Below are 14,442 nucleotides of genomic sequence, written 5' to 3' on the forward strand. Positions count from 1 at the left end.
TATGGTGGCACACACCTGTAATCCCAGCTACTCAGGAGACTGAGGCTGGAGAATCACTTGAACCCATGAGGCAGAGTTTGCAGTGAGCCAAGATTGCACCACTGCACTCCAGCCTGGGCAGCATCTCAAAAAAAAAAAAAAAAAAAAAAAAAAAAAAGACCAATAACTCCAAGAAAAGTTTTTATATTTTACTTATTTATTTTCTTTCCTTTCTCCAGCTTTTTTTTTTTTTTTTTTTTGAGATGGAGTCTCGCTTGGTTGCCAGGCTGGAGTGCAGTGGCATGACCTTGGTTCACTGCAACCTCTACCTCCTGGGTTCAAGCCATTCTCCTGCCTCAGCCTCTCAAGTAGCTGGGACTACAGGCATGCGCCAGCACACCCAGCTAATTTTTTTTTTTTGTATTTTTATTTTTGTTTTTAGGAGAGACACGGTTTCACCCTGTTGGCCAGGATGGTCTCAATCTCCTGACCTCACGATCCACTGGTCTCAACCTCCTAAAGTACTGGGATTGCAGGCGTGAGCCACCACACTCGGCCCTATCTTTTATTTTCATATTGAAGATTAATCAGATTTGCTTCACCCTCAAAGAGCCTGTTGATGTAAAATTAGATGAGTGCAGGCAGCGAGCTGAACTTTCGCTTTTTTTTTCCTAAACAGGAAATAGGAAGAAGATACTGTCTCTGCATAAAAATAGCTGGAAAAATACATAAGTGTTACCTTTTCTGGTGAAAAGGGTTGGAAGACAATTTATCTGATGCTACACTATGCTTCCTCTCATAATTGCTTTACTGTAAACATAACAAGAAGGTTGTAGTGGGAGGAGGGGGGTTGCTTGCTGTCAGTGTTGATCTTTGGGGCCTTAGCCAAGATTTCAGACATCATTTGCTCCAGTCCTTTCATTTTCTTTATGGTGAAAAGTAAAGTAACTTGCCTAAGATTTTTCTTGGTCCTAAACACTAATGTCTCTACTACAGATCCCTATTAAGGGTAATGCATGTTTTAGCCTGTGCACTTTTTTAAGAGTTAGCATCCTGGAGAAGAGTAACAACAACTGAAAAAAGAGATTCAAGAGTCAAGTACTCAGCCCATGGCAGGGGATGGGGAAATGGTGCCTGGAGCCACCCCTATACTCGAGTCTCCCTGGCATCAGCTACTGCAGCATTGGGGTACTTTCCCTTGTCTTTTTCTGAAGATAGTTATTTCTTCATATCTGATGGTTGGAAAGAGCAGAACTGCTCAGAAAACAAACACATTTGACTTTCTTGTCTGCCAGATAAATCTCTTATTTGTCAGGGAACTGGTAACCTAGGATCAAGAAGTGTGTGGAGAATGTCTACTTTCATTCTTTTTACTTTAAAATATGCTTTAGTTTTTGAATAGATAGGACACTCAAGTGTCAGAAAGCAAAAGTCAGCTCAGGACCGAGAAAGGAAAGATCAGTGCTAATTTTAATCAGACTGTGATGTACCTACTAGATACAGATAGGGCCAGTGGCAAGGCCATCAGAAAACGTTTTCCCAAGGCCACACCACACCTGTAAAACACCTAATAACTTTCTTTTTTTCAGTGATTACCACTTACTTACCAGTGACTTCACTTTGTTCCTCTTGCCTCTGAACAGATTGCTGAGATACTCAATCCAGAGCTGATCCTTGCCTCCCTAGACTCTCCTCAGTCATTCAACAGAAGCCCAAATCCTGTAAAAGTTCCTTTCTGTTCTCTCTTACTGTTATATCCTTGGTTTCTCTGGTGTGGAGTCTTCTTTATAGCAGCAAACTCATAAACTTAACTTTGACTGCAGGTGTATTCCTTGGTGGTCTTTATCTGATAGACTTTGTCACATGGTACAATATTCAAAAGGTATTCCAAAAAAAATTTTCCACCTACTTCTCTCCTTAGTCACCCAATTCTCAAGAAGCAATCAGTGTTGCCATTTTCCTGAGTATTCTTCCAGATATAGTAAATTATCTGCAGAAAAATGCATACATTAAAAATAAGGCTAGGCACAGTGGCATGCCTGTAGTCCCAGATACTCAGGAGGCTGAGGCAGGAGGATCACTTGAGGCCAGGAGTTTAAAGCTGTAGCGTGCTATGGTAGTAGGCCTGTGAATAGCCATTGCACATCATCCTAGACAACATAGCCAGACCCTTTCTCAAAAAAAAAAAAAAGAAAAAAGAAAAAGAAATACATGTAGTTGTTTTTATTAAAGAACAAATCCATATATACATATATATGCATATATATAGTATGCTACCAGTTGTATGAAAAAAGGCAAAATATGTATTTATTTAATTTATAATATACAAATAACATTCTAGAAATAAAAGTATTAATATAAAATATACTATAATATATAATGTATTACCTAATTATATATACTATAATGTGTACTGTGTTTTACATATATATTTTCACAGCATACCATAAATGCAATTCTGCACTTTGCCCTTTTTACTTAATATATCGTGGAAGTCATCCTTTATTAGTAAAGAGCTTCATAATTCCTTTTTATGGCTGCAAAATGTTCCAGCTTATGGGTGGACTGATTCTCCATCGAGCAACATTAAGATTGTGTCCTACTGTACTATTCCTAATTTTGCTGAAGTGAATTTCTTTTGCCACGTGATTTCCAGTGTATATATATATAGTATAATCAGTACTAGCAGAAAGTAGAATTGCTAGATCAAAGAATATGTGCCTTTGTAATTTTGATGATATTGTGAAATCTTCCACAGAAGTTGTTGCAACTTTCACTCTCACCAGCAATGTGTAAGATGGCTTGCTCCTCCATACCCTCACCAACAATGAGCTACCAAATGTTATCTTGCCAAGCAAATAAATTAAAAATGATATATCAGTTTTTTGTTTGTTTGTCTGTTTGGTTGGCTGGTTTTTGAGACATAGTCTTGCTCTGTCACCCAGGCTGTAGTGCAGTGACACTGTCTTGGCTCACTGCAATCTCTGCCTCCCAGGTTCAAATGATTCTCCTGCCTCAGCCTCCCGGGTAGCTTGGACTACAGGTTTGTGCCACCACACCTGGCTAATTTTTGTATTTTTAGTAGAGATGGAGTTTCACTATGTTGGCCAGACTGGTCTCTAACTTGACCTTGTAATCAGCCCACCTTGGCATTCCAAAGTTGCCCAGGCTGGAGTGCAATGATACAATCTCAGCTCACCGCAACCTCTGCCTCCTGGGTTCAACCTCAGTGTCCGAGTATCTGGGATTACTAGGCACCCACCACCACACTCAGTTAATTTTTGTATTTTTAGTAGAGACAGGCTTTCACCATGTTGGCCAAGCTGGTCTCAAACTCCTGACCTCAGGTGATCCACCCACCCACCTCAGCCTCCCAAATTGCTGGGATTACAGGTGTGAGCCACCATGCCTGGCCCTTCTTGGTTTTTTAATCCTTCTTCTGCCATATGGTGAATTAAATCTAAGTTGTATTGTAGGATTAATGGAGAGCAGCTAAAGAGGAATAAAGTCATGTGTTCAGCCAAGGATAGTTATCATGAAGGATAAAAGCCTCAAAATCCTGATTTTAAAATCAGCCCACGTTGAGCTGAACCCTGAGACAGGCCTTTGTTTCAGTCCCAAACAGAGCAGAAGTAAGCATTTTTGGAACCATAACAAAAAGATTATTTGAGAAATAATGGAATGGGACAAAAGATTATAATGTGCTACAGCCCACTGACCATTACACACTTTCTAAACTATGAATAAAATTTTATTTTTCAAAAATGATTTCAAAAATGGCAAAATTTAGAAACATGCTGAAATAAAAACAGCTTCATCCCAAGTTTCCTGATTTTTTTTTCCATATATTTTTGGTGCCCCCTCTTTGCTGGTGGTATCTTAGACACTTGTTCAGTTTGACTAACAGGTAATCAGTGCTCATCACAATACCTCAGATAGGATCTGGGAAGTTTACTATTCAGTAGGACAAAAGGTGGAAAAGGACCAGCAGTGAACAGCAACTGAGGTCTCTGTATCCCCATTTTTGCCTTCCTTTCCCTTATTGCTACGCATACTAAACTATCCAATGCTTCGAACCTCTCGTATGTCAGGCTTATACCCCCGTAGGCATTACATGGAGAAGAAAAGCCTGAGTGATGTTTTCAGGGAGGTGAAATTCTGTTATCTCTACTGCTTTCCAGGTAGGCCAGAGGAATTGGATAGAGATTCAACTCCAAATTATGTGTTTTCCCATAATGTAGCCCTTGGACTCATGCTTTATAAAATAAACTATAATGAAAATATTGTAGAAAGATTTTATACTGGACTGGCTCAGTTTGTCTAGCTAGATCACTTTTTTTTTTGAGACGGAGTCTGCTCTGTCACCCAGGCTGGAGAACAGTGGCGCAATCTCAGCTCACTGCAACCTCCACCTCCTGGGTTCAAGTGATTCTCCTGCCTCAGCCTCCCGAGTAGCTGGGACTACAGGTGCATGCCACAACACCCAGCTAATATTTTTATTTTTAGTAGAGACAGGGTTTCACCATGTTGGCCACAATGGTCTCAATCTCTTGATGTCGTGATCTGCCCACCTTGGCTCCCCAAAGGGCTGGGATTACAGGCGTGAGCCACCATGCCCAGACCAGCTAGATCACTTTCTACTCTCACCCTGCTTTGTGTCCTGGAAGGCTGGACCCTTAAGGGCTGCAAAAATTCAGTTCCATTTCCTTCTGGCTTCCTGTTTGGTTCAGCCAATGGGAGCTGTCTACTAGTAACACACCCCTTGCAGTTTCTCCTAACACTCCCCATACTTCAAGAAAAGATTAATGAAGTTTACAATCACCTTTTTTGAGTGTTCCCTTTGTTTCCTGCCAAGACCGTGACACATATGTATTTCATGTAGAACTACATATGTTAATTAATGCAAAAAGTGTTAAAGTGGTTTACTATCCAAGCCGTGCACTTTTCTCCCTCTTCTTTTTTTGCTGCCTAGCTGTTCATATCATGGCCACAAGGGGGTGAACAAAGATAGGGACAGAAACAAATCTCAAAACCCATGCTTCAGGAATGTTTATAAATGTCAGATTATATCAACAGAAGTAAACTCTAGGGTTCACATGTAATATTTTTATTTTATTCAGTGTTCTTTTTAAGTTTCTGTTTTTGGCAACATTTTATAGTCAAAAATCTAAAGCTATTTTTCAAAATAAAGGGGGAAGTAAACTTGCTAAATAAATAAATAAATATATATATATATATGCACACACACACACATATATATTAGATAAAAATATAGAATATTTACTTTGAACTAAAAATATATAATTGCTAAATATATATAATAGAATTTACTTTGGACTCTTAAAATTGGAATCTGTCAAAAAACAGTTATCATCTCTATCTGGACTTTACATGATCATTTAAAGTAACGTCTTTGGGGATACGTTCGGCCTTTCCTGGTTCTGTTTCAGTATTCTGCTTATCAGCACTGATGTAATCGTGCTTTTCAAACTATTCTTCACACATTGACTATCTATTTACATGTAAGAGGTAGCCAGTTATAAGGTAAGACTACAAAGTAACAAGGATCATACCTTTAGCCACTTCTCTTTAAGTCAATGGGTTTGTGTGGTCTTTTTTTTTTAATATAGTAACACTAGCAGAATGCTTGAGGAAACTTCAGCTGTGCTAATCTCCAAATACCGATTTACTTTAAGTGATTTTTGAGCTTTAAGTTTTCAAATCTCATTTACTTCACGTAGATTAGCTAATCTTTTTCACTCCAGTAAACAGGAGCCGATTCCCATAATATTTTTAAATGCTTGTCATCCACTAGGACTGTGGATTTGGCTTTCTGAAGTTCCCTATAAAGCCCTCTGAAATCAGAGAGGTCATCCACCATTCTCAGAGGGAGTTCAAGAGGAATCCCAACCTGCCTCAGAGTCCTGCAAAAATAAATTATAATGGAAATATTTCATTTTCCTCATTTTACTCTAAATTCTCATTTTTTTCCACCAAATCTGTGAAAAACATATGTAAAATAAATTGACGAAGTGTGAAGATATGCTAAATAACTTATAAACATGAAGAGGAGGCAATCATCTTTGATATTAAGAAATGTTATAAAACTGTAAACATCCCGAGATATTCTAAAGTGTTTTGTAAATGCTAAAATGTAAATATTGTTAGTTACTATAATTGAACAACAGTGACTAAGAAGTGAAAGTGTTAGGGGGAAGGAGTTATGTCCTACTGACTGCGCTTTGTGCTTTTAGGCACTGCTGGCCTCGTGAAACTCGCTTCTCAAATGGCCTGTGGTACAGTATAGGGATGTTCAATGCACTATGGGGACTCAGGCTAAAGGATTGGCTCTAAGAACAGTCACAGAACTTAGGACAGTAGTAGGCTCCAGCTCCAGACACAACATCCTAAGCTCTCCTTGTACGTTCTCCACGTTGCTACCTCACATGCCAGCCCTTATAAAGCATTAGTGCTCTATTTATATCTCTACAAAATAAATGCAAATCTGGATCTCCTTCATGCCTCAATTAGGATTTTACTTTTAAAAAAACAAAAAACTGGGCTGGGCGCAACGGCTCATGCCTGTAATCCCAGCACTTTGGGAGGCCGAGGTGGGCAGATCACCTGAGGTAGGGAGTTTGAGACCAGCCTGACCAACATGGAGAAACTCAGTCTCTACTGAAAATACAAAATTAGCCAGGTGCGGTGGTTCATGCCTGTAATCCCAGCTACTCGGGAGGCTGAGGCAGGAGAACTCCTTGAACCCAGGAGGTGGAGGTTGCAGTGAGCTGAGATCATGCCATTGCACTCCAGCCTGGGTGGCAGGGTGAGACTCCATAACAAACAAACAAACAACTGTGGTAAAATATACATAAAAAATTTACCAGGCCAGGCACGGTGGCTCATGCCTGTAATCCCAGTACTTTGGGAGGCCAAGGTGGGTGGATCATTTGAGCTCAGGAGTTGGAGATGAGCCTTGGCAACATGGCAAAATTCTGTCCCTGTAAAAAATACAAAAATTAGCTGAGGGGAAGGAGTTATGTTGCACTGACTGCGCTTTGTGCTTTTAGGCTCTGCTGGCCTGGTGAAACCCACCTCTCAAATGACCTGTAGTGTAGTATAGGCTGAGGTGGGAGGATCCCATGAACCCAAAAGATGAAGGCTGCAATGAGCCCAGGCTATGCCACTGCATTCCAGCTAGGCAGCAGAGTGAGAACTTATCTCAAAAATAAATAAATAAAAATTTATCATCATCAATGTGCAAATGGGTGGATGATAAAATTTTTATCATCTCAACCATTTTTAAGAGTACATTTCAGTAGTGTTAAGTATATCACTGTTGCAAGTATTAAGTATATCATTATTGTAAAACTCATCTCCAGAACTTTTTCATCTTGCAAAACTGAAACTATACCCATTAAATTCCCCATTTGCCCACAGCCCCTGGCAACCATCAGCCCCTGGCAACCATCATTCTTTCTGCTTCTGTAAATTTGACTACCTTTTTAAAAAATTTTTTTTAGACAGTCTCACTGTCACCCAGGCTGGAGTGCAGTGGCACGATCTTGGCTCACTGCAAACTCTACCTCCTGGGTTCAAGCGATTTTTCTGCTGCAGCCTCCTGAGTAGCTGGGACTACAGGCGCACCACCACTCCCAGCTAATTTTTATATTTTTAGTAGAGATGGGGTTTTGCTATGTTGGCCAGGCTGGTCTCGAACTCCTGACCTCAAGTGATCCAGTTATCTTGGCCTCCAAAAGTGCTGAGATTACAGGAATGAGCCACCGTGCCAGGTGAATGTGACTACTTTAAATAACTCATACAAGTGGAATCATACAGCATGTTCTTTTTGTGAATAGCTTATTTTACTCAGCATAATGACCTTAAGGTTCATTCATGTTCTAGCATGTATCAGAATTGTTTTCTTTTTAAAGTCTGAATAAATTAGATTGAATGTATGTAATACATTTTGTTTATCCATTCTTCTCTCAATGGACACTTGGGTTGCTTCTACTTTTTGGCTATTGTGAATGATGCTGCTAAGAACATAGGTATACAAATATCTGTTCAAGTGCTTTCCTTCACTTCTTTTGGATATATACCTAAAAGTGGAATTGCTGGGTCACATAATAATTCTATTTTCAGTTTTTGTCAAAACTGCCATACTGTTTTCCATAGTGGCTGTAACCATTTTACATTCTCACCAACAGTACACAGTTTCTCCACATCCTCAGTAACATTTATTATTTTCTGTTGTGTTTATTTCTGTTCCTTTTTATTTTTGAGACAGGGTCTTGCTCAGTTTCCGAGGCTGGAGTGCAGTGGCATGATCATGGCTTACTATAGCCTCAATCTCCTGGGTTCAAGAGATCTAACCACCTAGTCCTTCCAAGTAGCTGGGACTACAGGCGTGTACCACCGCACCTGGCAGATTGTTTATTTTTTGTGGAGACAGAAAAAAAAATGCTGCCCAGGCTGGTCTCAATTTCCTGAGGTCAAGCAATCCTCTTGCTTCAGCCTCCCAAACTGGTGGAATTACAGGTGTGAGCTACCATGCCTAGCTTTTAGCCTATTTTCAAATAGAATTTTTTGTTGTTGAATTGTAGGAGTATTGTACATATTTTGAATATTAACATCACATCAAATGTGTGATTTGCAAATAGTTTTTCCATTCTGTATGTTGCCTTTTCACTCTGTTGTGTCATTTAATGCACAGAAGTTTCTAATTTTGATGTAGTTCATTTTGTTTTTATTTTATTTTGGTTATTTGTGCTCTTCTTGGTATGTCATATTTAAGAAATCATTTATTTTTTATTTTTATTTTTTTGCTGTTGTTTTTTGAGATGGAGTCTTACTCTGTTGGCCAGGCTGGAATGCAGTGGTACAGTCTCAGCTCACTGCACCTACACCTCCCAGGTTCAAGCGATTCTCCTGCCTCAGCCTTTGAGTAGCTAGGATTACAGGCATGGGCCGCAATGCCTGGCTAACTTTCGTATGTTTAGTAGGGACAGAGTTTCATCATGTTCATCCTCAAACTTCCAAGCTCAAGTGAGCTGCCTGCCTCAGCCTCCCAAAGTGCTGAGATTACGGGTATGACCCACACACCTGGCCTAAGAAATCATGTCTAAATCCATTGCCATGACGCTTTCCCCCTATATTTTCTTCTAAGAATTTTGCAGTTTTTTTATTGTCTTTTTATGACTACCCTTTCCACATTTGTTGGAAGATTCCTCTGCCTCTTGTGGGATCTGGAGTACTCATGTCCTATGAGTAGAGTTGTTGGTCAAGGATTTGTTTGTGTGTTTGTTTACTCAGTCACATTGATAGAGGCAGGAGGCAGACAGGGGTAGGTACCTGGCAAAATCCCACTTTCAAGCTCAAAAGCTTGAAACCCATGGCAGAGTAAACGGGGCACCCGTCTTGAGTCCCACAGAGGAATCAAGAAAATATATTGTATTGATATTGCTTTTGGAGCAGTCCTCTCCTTTATTTATTTTTATTTTTTGAGATGGAGTCTTGCTCTGTCACCCAGGCTGGAGTGCACTGGTGTGATCTTGGCTCACTGCAACCTCTTCCTCCCAGATTCAAGTGACTCTCCTGCCTCAGCCTCCCTAGCAGCTGGGATTACAGGCACATATCACCATGCTCTGCTGATTTTTGTATTTGTAGTAGAGACAAAGTTTCACCATGTTGGCCAGGCTGGTAAATCCCAGCTACTCGAGAGGCTGAGGCAGGAGAATCACTTGAATGCCGAAAGTGGAGGTGGAGGTTGCAGTGAGCTAAGATCACGCCACTGCACTCCAGCCTGGGCGACGGAAGGAGACTCCGTCTCAAAAAAAAAAATATATATATATCTATATATCTATATATAGATATATATATATATATAATGACTATTGGGATAAAGAAAATATAGGCAGATTCATTAAGGTATATTCACTATTATTTATTTCTTCTTATTTTAAAAGGAATTAAGACATTTTTGTGGAGCCCTGAAAGTATCATTGGCTCTAGGCCCTGTATCTACTGTGCCTAATAGGAAAGTTGGCCTTGGTTTGTTGAAGACTCTAATTCAGAATTCTTCGGGTAAGACTGGCAGCCATACAATAACTGGCAGACTGCTGAGCTCCCACAACTAATGGTCAGACGCAGATAGTTGGGATTCCTATGATTTTCAGACAGTATGCTGTCTGAAACTGGATCAGCAGTATTGTTGTGAGTTGGTCATAATTCTCCATTGCTGCTTTTTCTTGTTTTTTTGGGTTTTGTTTGTTTGTTTGTTTTTTGTTTTGTTTTGAGACAGTTTTGCTCTGTTGTCCAGGCTGGAATGCAGTGGCACGATCTCAGCTCATTGCAACCTCTGTCCCATGTTCAAGCAATTCTTCTGCCTCAGCCTCCCCAGTAGCTGGGATTACAGGTGCATGCCGCCATGCTTGGCTAATTTTTTGGGTTTTTAGTACAGATGGGTTTTTGCCCTGTTGGCCAGGCTGGTCTCGAACTCTTGACCTCAAGTGATCCACCTGCCTCAGGCTCCCAAAGTGCTGAGATTACAGGTGGGAGCCACCACACCCGGCCTCTTCTTGTTTTTTGTTTTTGTTTTTATTTTTTTGAGACGGAGTTTCACTCTTGTTACCCGGGCTGGAGTGCAACGGCGTGATCTTGGCTCACCGCAACCTCCGCCTCCTGAGTTCAAGCAATTCTCCTGCCTCAGCCTCCCGAGTAGCTGGGACTACAGGTATGCACCACCATGCCCAGCTAATTTTTGTATTTTTAGTAGAGACGGGGTTTCATCATGTTGACCAGGATGGTCTTGATCTCTTGACCTCATGACCCACCCACCTCGGTCTCCCAAAGTGCTGGGATTATAGGCGTGAGCTACCTCGCCTGGCCTCTCTTCTTGTTTTTTAATTATAAAAATGGTATACTCTGTTAATTTGTGTGGTATTAACCCTAGAAAGTTTAATGATACAAATGGATACATTTTGCCTATAATTTTCCAAAAGTCAGACTTTAACACAGATACTATTGCAGTTCAAATATCAACCATGCAGTCCCTTGTTGCTAAAGCAGAAGTATACATATATAATTTCCCACAGGGTACTTTTTTAGTTGTCAGCACATGTCTGTAAGTTCATAGTCTTCTCTTGTAAATACAAGTGTCTCAAATGTTTCTTTTCTATACTTCGTTTGAAACCTGAAGAATCAACTTGAATCTAGATGCATCAATGAGGGTAGGAGACTAGGTAGAACCAGATGCTAAAGAAGAGGTGGCAAAATATCTTGAATAGATGGGCTGAGAGTGACAAAAAGAGATCACTACAGTTACAGAAAAGAAGATTCATGACAGGACCAAATCTGGAAGCCTCAAGGGAAACGGAGGAAAATGCTGGCCTTCCATTCTACCTCAGGAAAAAGGATATTGGAGAAGGGACTGTCTTCTGGGTGCATACCTCGTAACTTTCCTTGTAAGACATAATCAAACTGCAAATTCTCTTTATGTTAGTATATAATGTTATTTCCACATGATTAGTATTTTCAGTGCTCAACCTGGCTGGCCTGTCTCGATGGCCATAGTAGGGTTTGGCTTTTCCTCTAATATTCGGATTTACACCCAAATACACCTATAGCAAGGAAGGCCTACTAGGAAAATGTCCCTTCCCAACACTCCCCTGATTTTTTTTATCTTAGTTGCTGCCTGTATTTGACTCTAATTGAATGCAGGGCTTTGAAGGTTAAATGGCAATCATTTGGGCTACTGGTTAGCAATGCGTTTGCCCTTCTTTTCTTGGGCTTTAAGTCAAGTTCTGGTCTGTGGAAAAGGGTGGTGAAAAAAAGTGTATACCTCGAGGAAGGAGTTTTAGGAGATCTAGAGTAGTAAGGACGTACATGTTCTCTTTCCTTCTTTCTTTTTCTTTCTTTCTCTTTCTTTCTTTCTTCTTTTTCTTTCTTTCCTTCTTTTTTTTCTTTCTGGAGATCTCGGGTAATAAGGACACAAATGCTCTTTCTTCTTTTTCTTTCTCTTCTTTCTTTCAGATCTCAGGTAGAAAGGACATATATGTTCTCTTCTTTCTTTCTTTCCTTTCTTTTCTTTCTTTTGAGATAGAGTCTTGCTCTGTCATCCAGGCTGGTGCAGTGGTGTGATCTCAGCTCACTGCAACCTCTGCCTCCCGACTTCAAGTGATTCACCTGCCTCAGCCTCCCGAGTAGCTGAGACTACAGGCACACACTGCCATGCCCGGCTAACTTGTAGAGACAGGTTTTCACCGTGTTGCCCAGGCTGGTCTCTAACTCCTAAGCTCAGGCAATCCACCCCGCTTGGTCTCTCAAAGTATTGGGATTACAGGCGTGAGCCACCACCTCTGGCCCAAATGTGATTTTTCCTTCTAGCTTCACAGGAGCAAGGAACCAGATATACAATATAGTTTTCATTTAGAAGAGATCCGTAAACAACCACAGGGTTTTAAGAAAGTTCTGAATAACTCATAAACAAAGCAAATAACTCCTTAAACTTTAAATCTGGCTGCTGCATGCTAAGTATAAATGGAACACTTAGAATGCCTTGACAGAGTATAAGATCACATTCCTTTTTCTGTCATTGAGCCTCTATATTTAAACACCCCAGAACAAGTGTCTCTATAAAGAATGACTGAAATTTATAAAGAAACAATATGAATTATGAATTTAGTTTAAGTGCCATGATTTTTATTTTTATGTTTATTTTTTTTTTATGAGATGGAGTCTTACTCTGCCGCCCAGGCTGGAGTGCAATGGCATGATCTTGGCTCACTGCAACCTCCGCCTCCTGGGTTCAATTGATTCTCCTGCCTCAGCCTCCCGAGTAGCTGGTATTACAGCCACCTGCCACTCACTACCTCCAGCTAATTTTTGTATTTGTAGTAGAGGCGGCATTTCACCATGTTAGTCAGGCTGGTCTTGTAGTCCTGACCTCAGGTGATCTGCAAGCTTCGGCCTCCCGAAGTGCTGAGATTACAGGTGTGAGCCACCACACCTGGCCATAATTTTTATTTTCTGAGATGGACTCTGACTCTGTCACCCAGGCTGGAGTGCAGTGGCATGATCTCGGCTCACTGCAATCTCCGCCTCCTGGGTTCAAGCAATTCTCCTGTGTCAGCCTCCCAAGTAGGTGGGACTACAGGCGTGCACCACCACACCTGGCCACTTTTTTGCATTTTTAGAGATGGGGTTTTACCACATTGGCCAGGCTGGTCTTGAGCTCCTGACCTCAAGTGAACTGCCCACCTTGACCTCCCAAAGTGCTGGGATTACAGGTGTGAGCCACTGTGCCCAGCCTAAGTCCTATAACCTGTGAAATTCCAGAAAACAGCAATCAAGTCATCTTCTTGAGCAAAGGTTTTGGTTGATTTGAGTAAGACGTTTTGACAAGAAAGTTCTAAAAAGGACTAATATATGGAAGCTCTAGGGAAATAGATTCAATCTTATTATAAGGAAGAGTTTTTTAAGTCAGACAGAATAGATCATTCCCAGGGGATAGCCAGGAATTCCTACAGGAATAAGCCACTTAGTCACTCGGTGGAGATGCTGTAAAAGAGAATGCAAGTAACATATGGCTGTGCATGATCACTTTAATCTTGGGATTCTGTGGTTCTTTATTTGGAGTCTGAACAATTGTTGTTTTAAACTGGCTGAGAGTTTATTTATAGTAGTTACAGAAAAACAACCATCATTTTTCACATGCCAAGGGAAAAAGATGAAACGCATACAAAACAGAGGGCTAGCTGTTACCATTGATACACAATCTTTAAAAAATTTTTATTTTTAATTTTTGTGGGTCCATAGTAGGTATATATATTTATCGGGTATGTGAGATATTTTGATCCAGCATGCAACACATAATAATCACATCATGAAAAAAATGGGGTATCCATTCTTTCAAGCATTATCCTTTGTTACAAACGTTCCAATTATACTCTTTATTTTAAAATGTACGATTTAATTATTGCTTATAGTCACCCTGTCATGCTATTAAATACATCTTATTCATTCTTTCTAATTTTTGTGGTACCCATTAAACATTCCCACCTTCCCTGCAGTCCCTCGTTTTCCTTCCCAGTCTCTAGTAACAATCCTTTTCTCCATGTCAATGAGTTCAATCGTGTTGATTTTTAGATCCCACAAGTAAGTGAGAACATGTGATGTTTGTCTTTCTGTGCCTGGCTTATTTCACTTAACATAATGATCTCCAGTTACAACCATGTTGTTGTAAATGACAGGATCTCATTCTTTTTATGGCTGAATAGTACTCCATTGTAAGTACCACATTTTCTTTAACCATTCATCTGTTGATGGACACTTAGGTTGCTTCCAAATCTTGGTTACGATGAATAGTGCTGCGATAAACATGGGGTGCAGATATCTCTTCAATATACTGGTTTCCTTTCTTTGGGGTACATACCCAGTGGTGGGATTGCTGGATCTATGGTA

At 40.4% G+C, this 14,442-nt stretch overlaps 1 long non-coding RNA gene across 1 annotated transcript; it reads left to right on the forward strand.

Annotated features, from left to right (window-relative positions):
- Positions 1-457: 457 nt before the first annotated feature.
- LOC116538792 lies at positions 458-12,676 on the forward strand. The gene is made up of 3 exons (XR_004263782.1): positions 458-2,009; positions 8,589-8,592; positions 12,665-12,676. It is a non-coding gene; the product is annotated as an uncharacterized LOC116538792 (long non-coding RNA).
- The last annotated feature ends 1,766 nt before the right edge of the window (positions 12,677-14,442 follow it).

The sequence above is a fragment of the Sapajus apella genome, unplaced genomic scaffold, assembly GCF_009761245.1.
Source record: "Sapajus apella isolate SASKATOON/1434 unplaced genomic scaffold, GSC_monkey_1.0 scaffold122, whole genome shotgun sequence".
Lineage (NCBI taxonomy): Eukaryota > Metazoa > Chordata > Mammalia > Primates > Cebidae > Sapajus > Sapajus apella.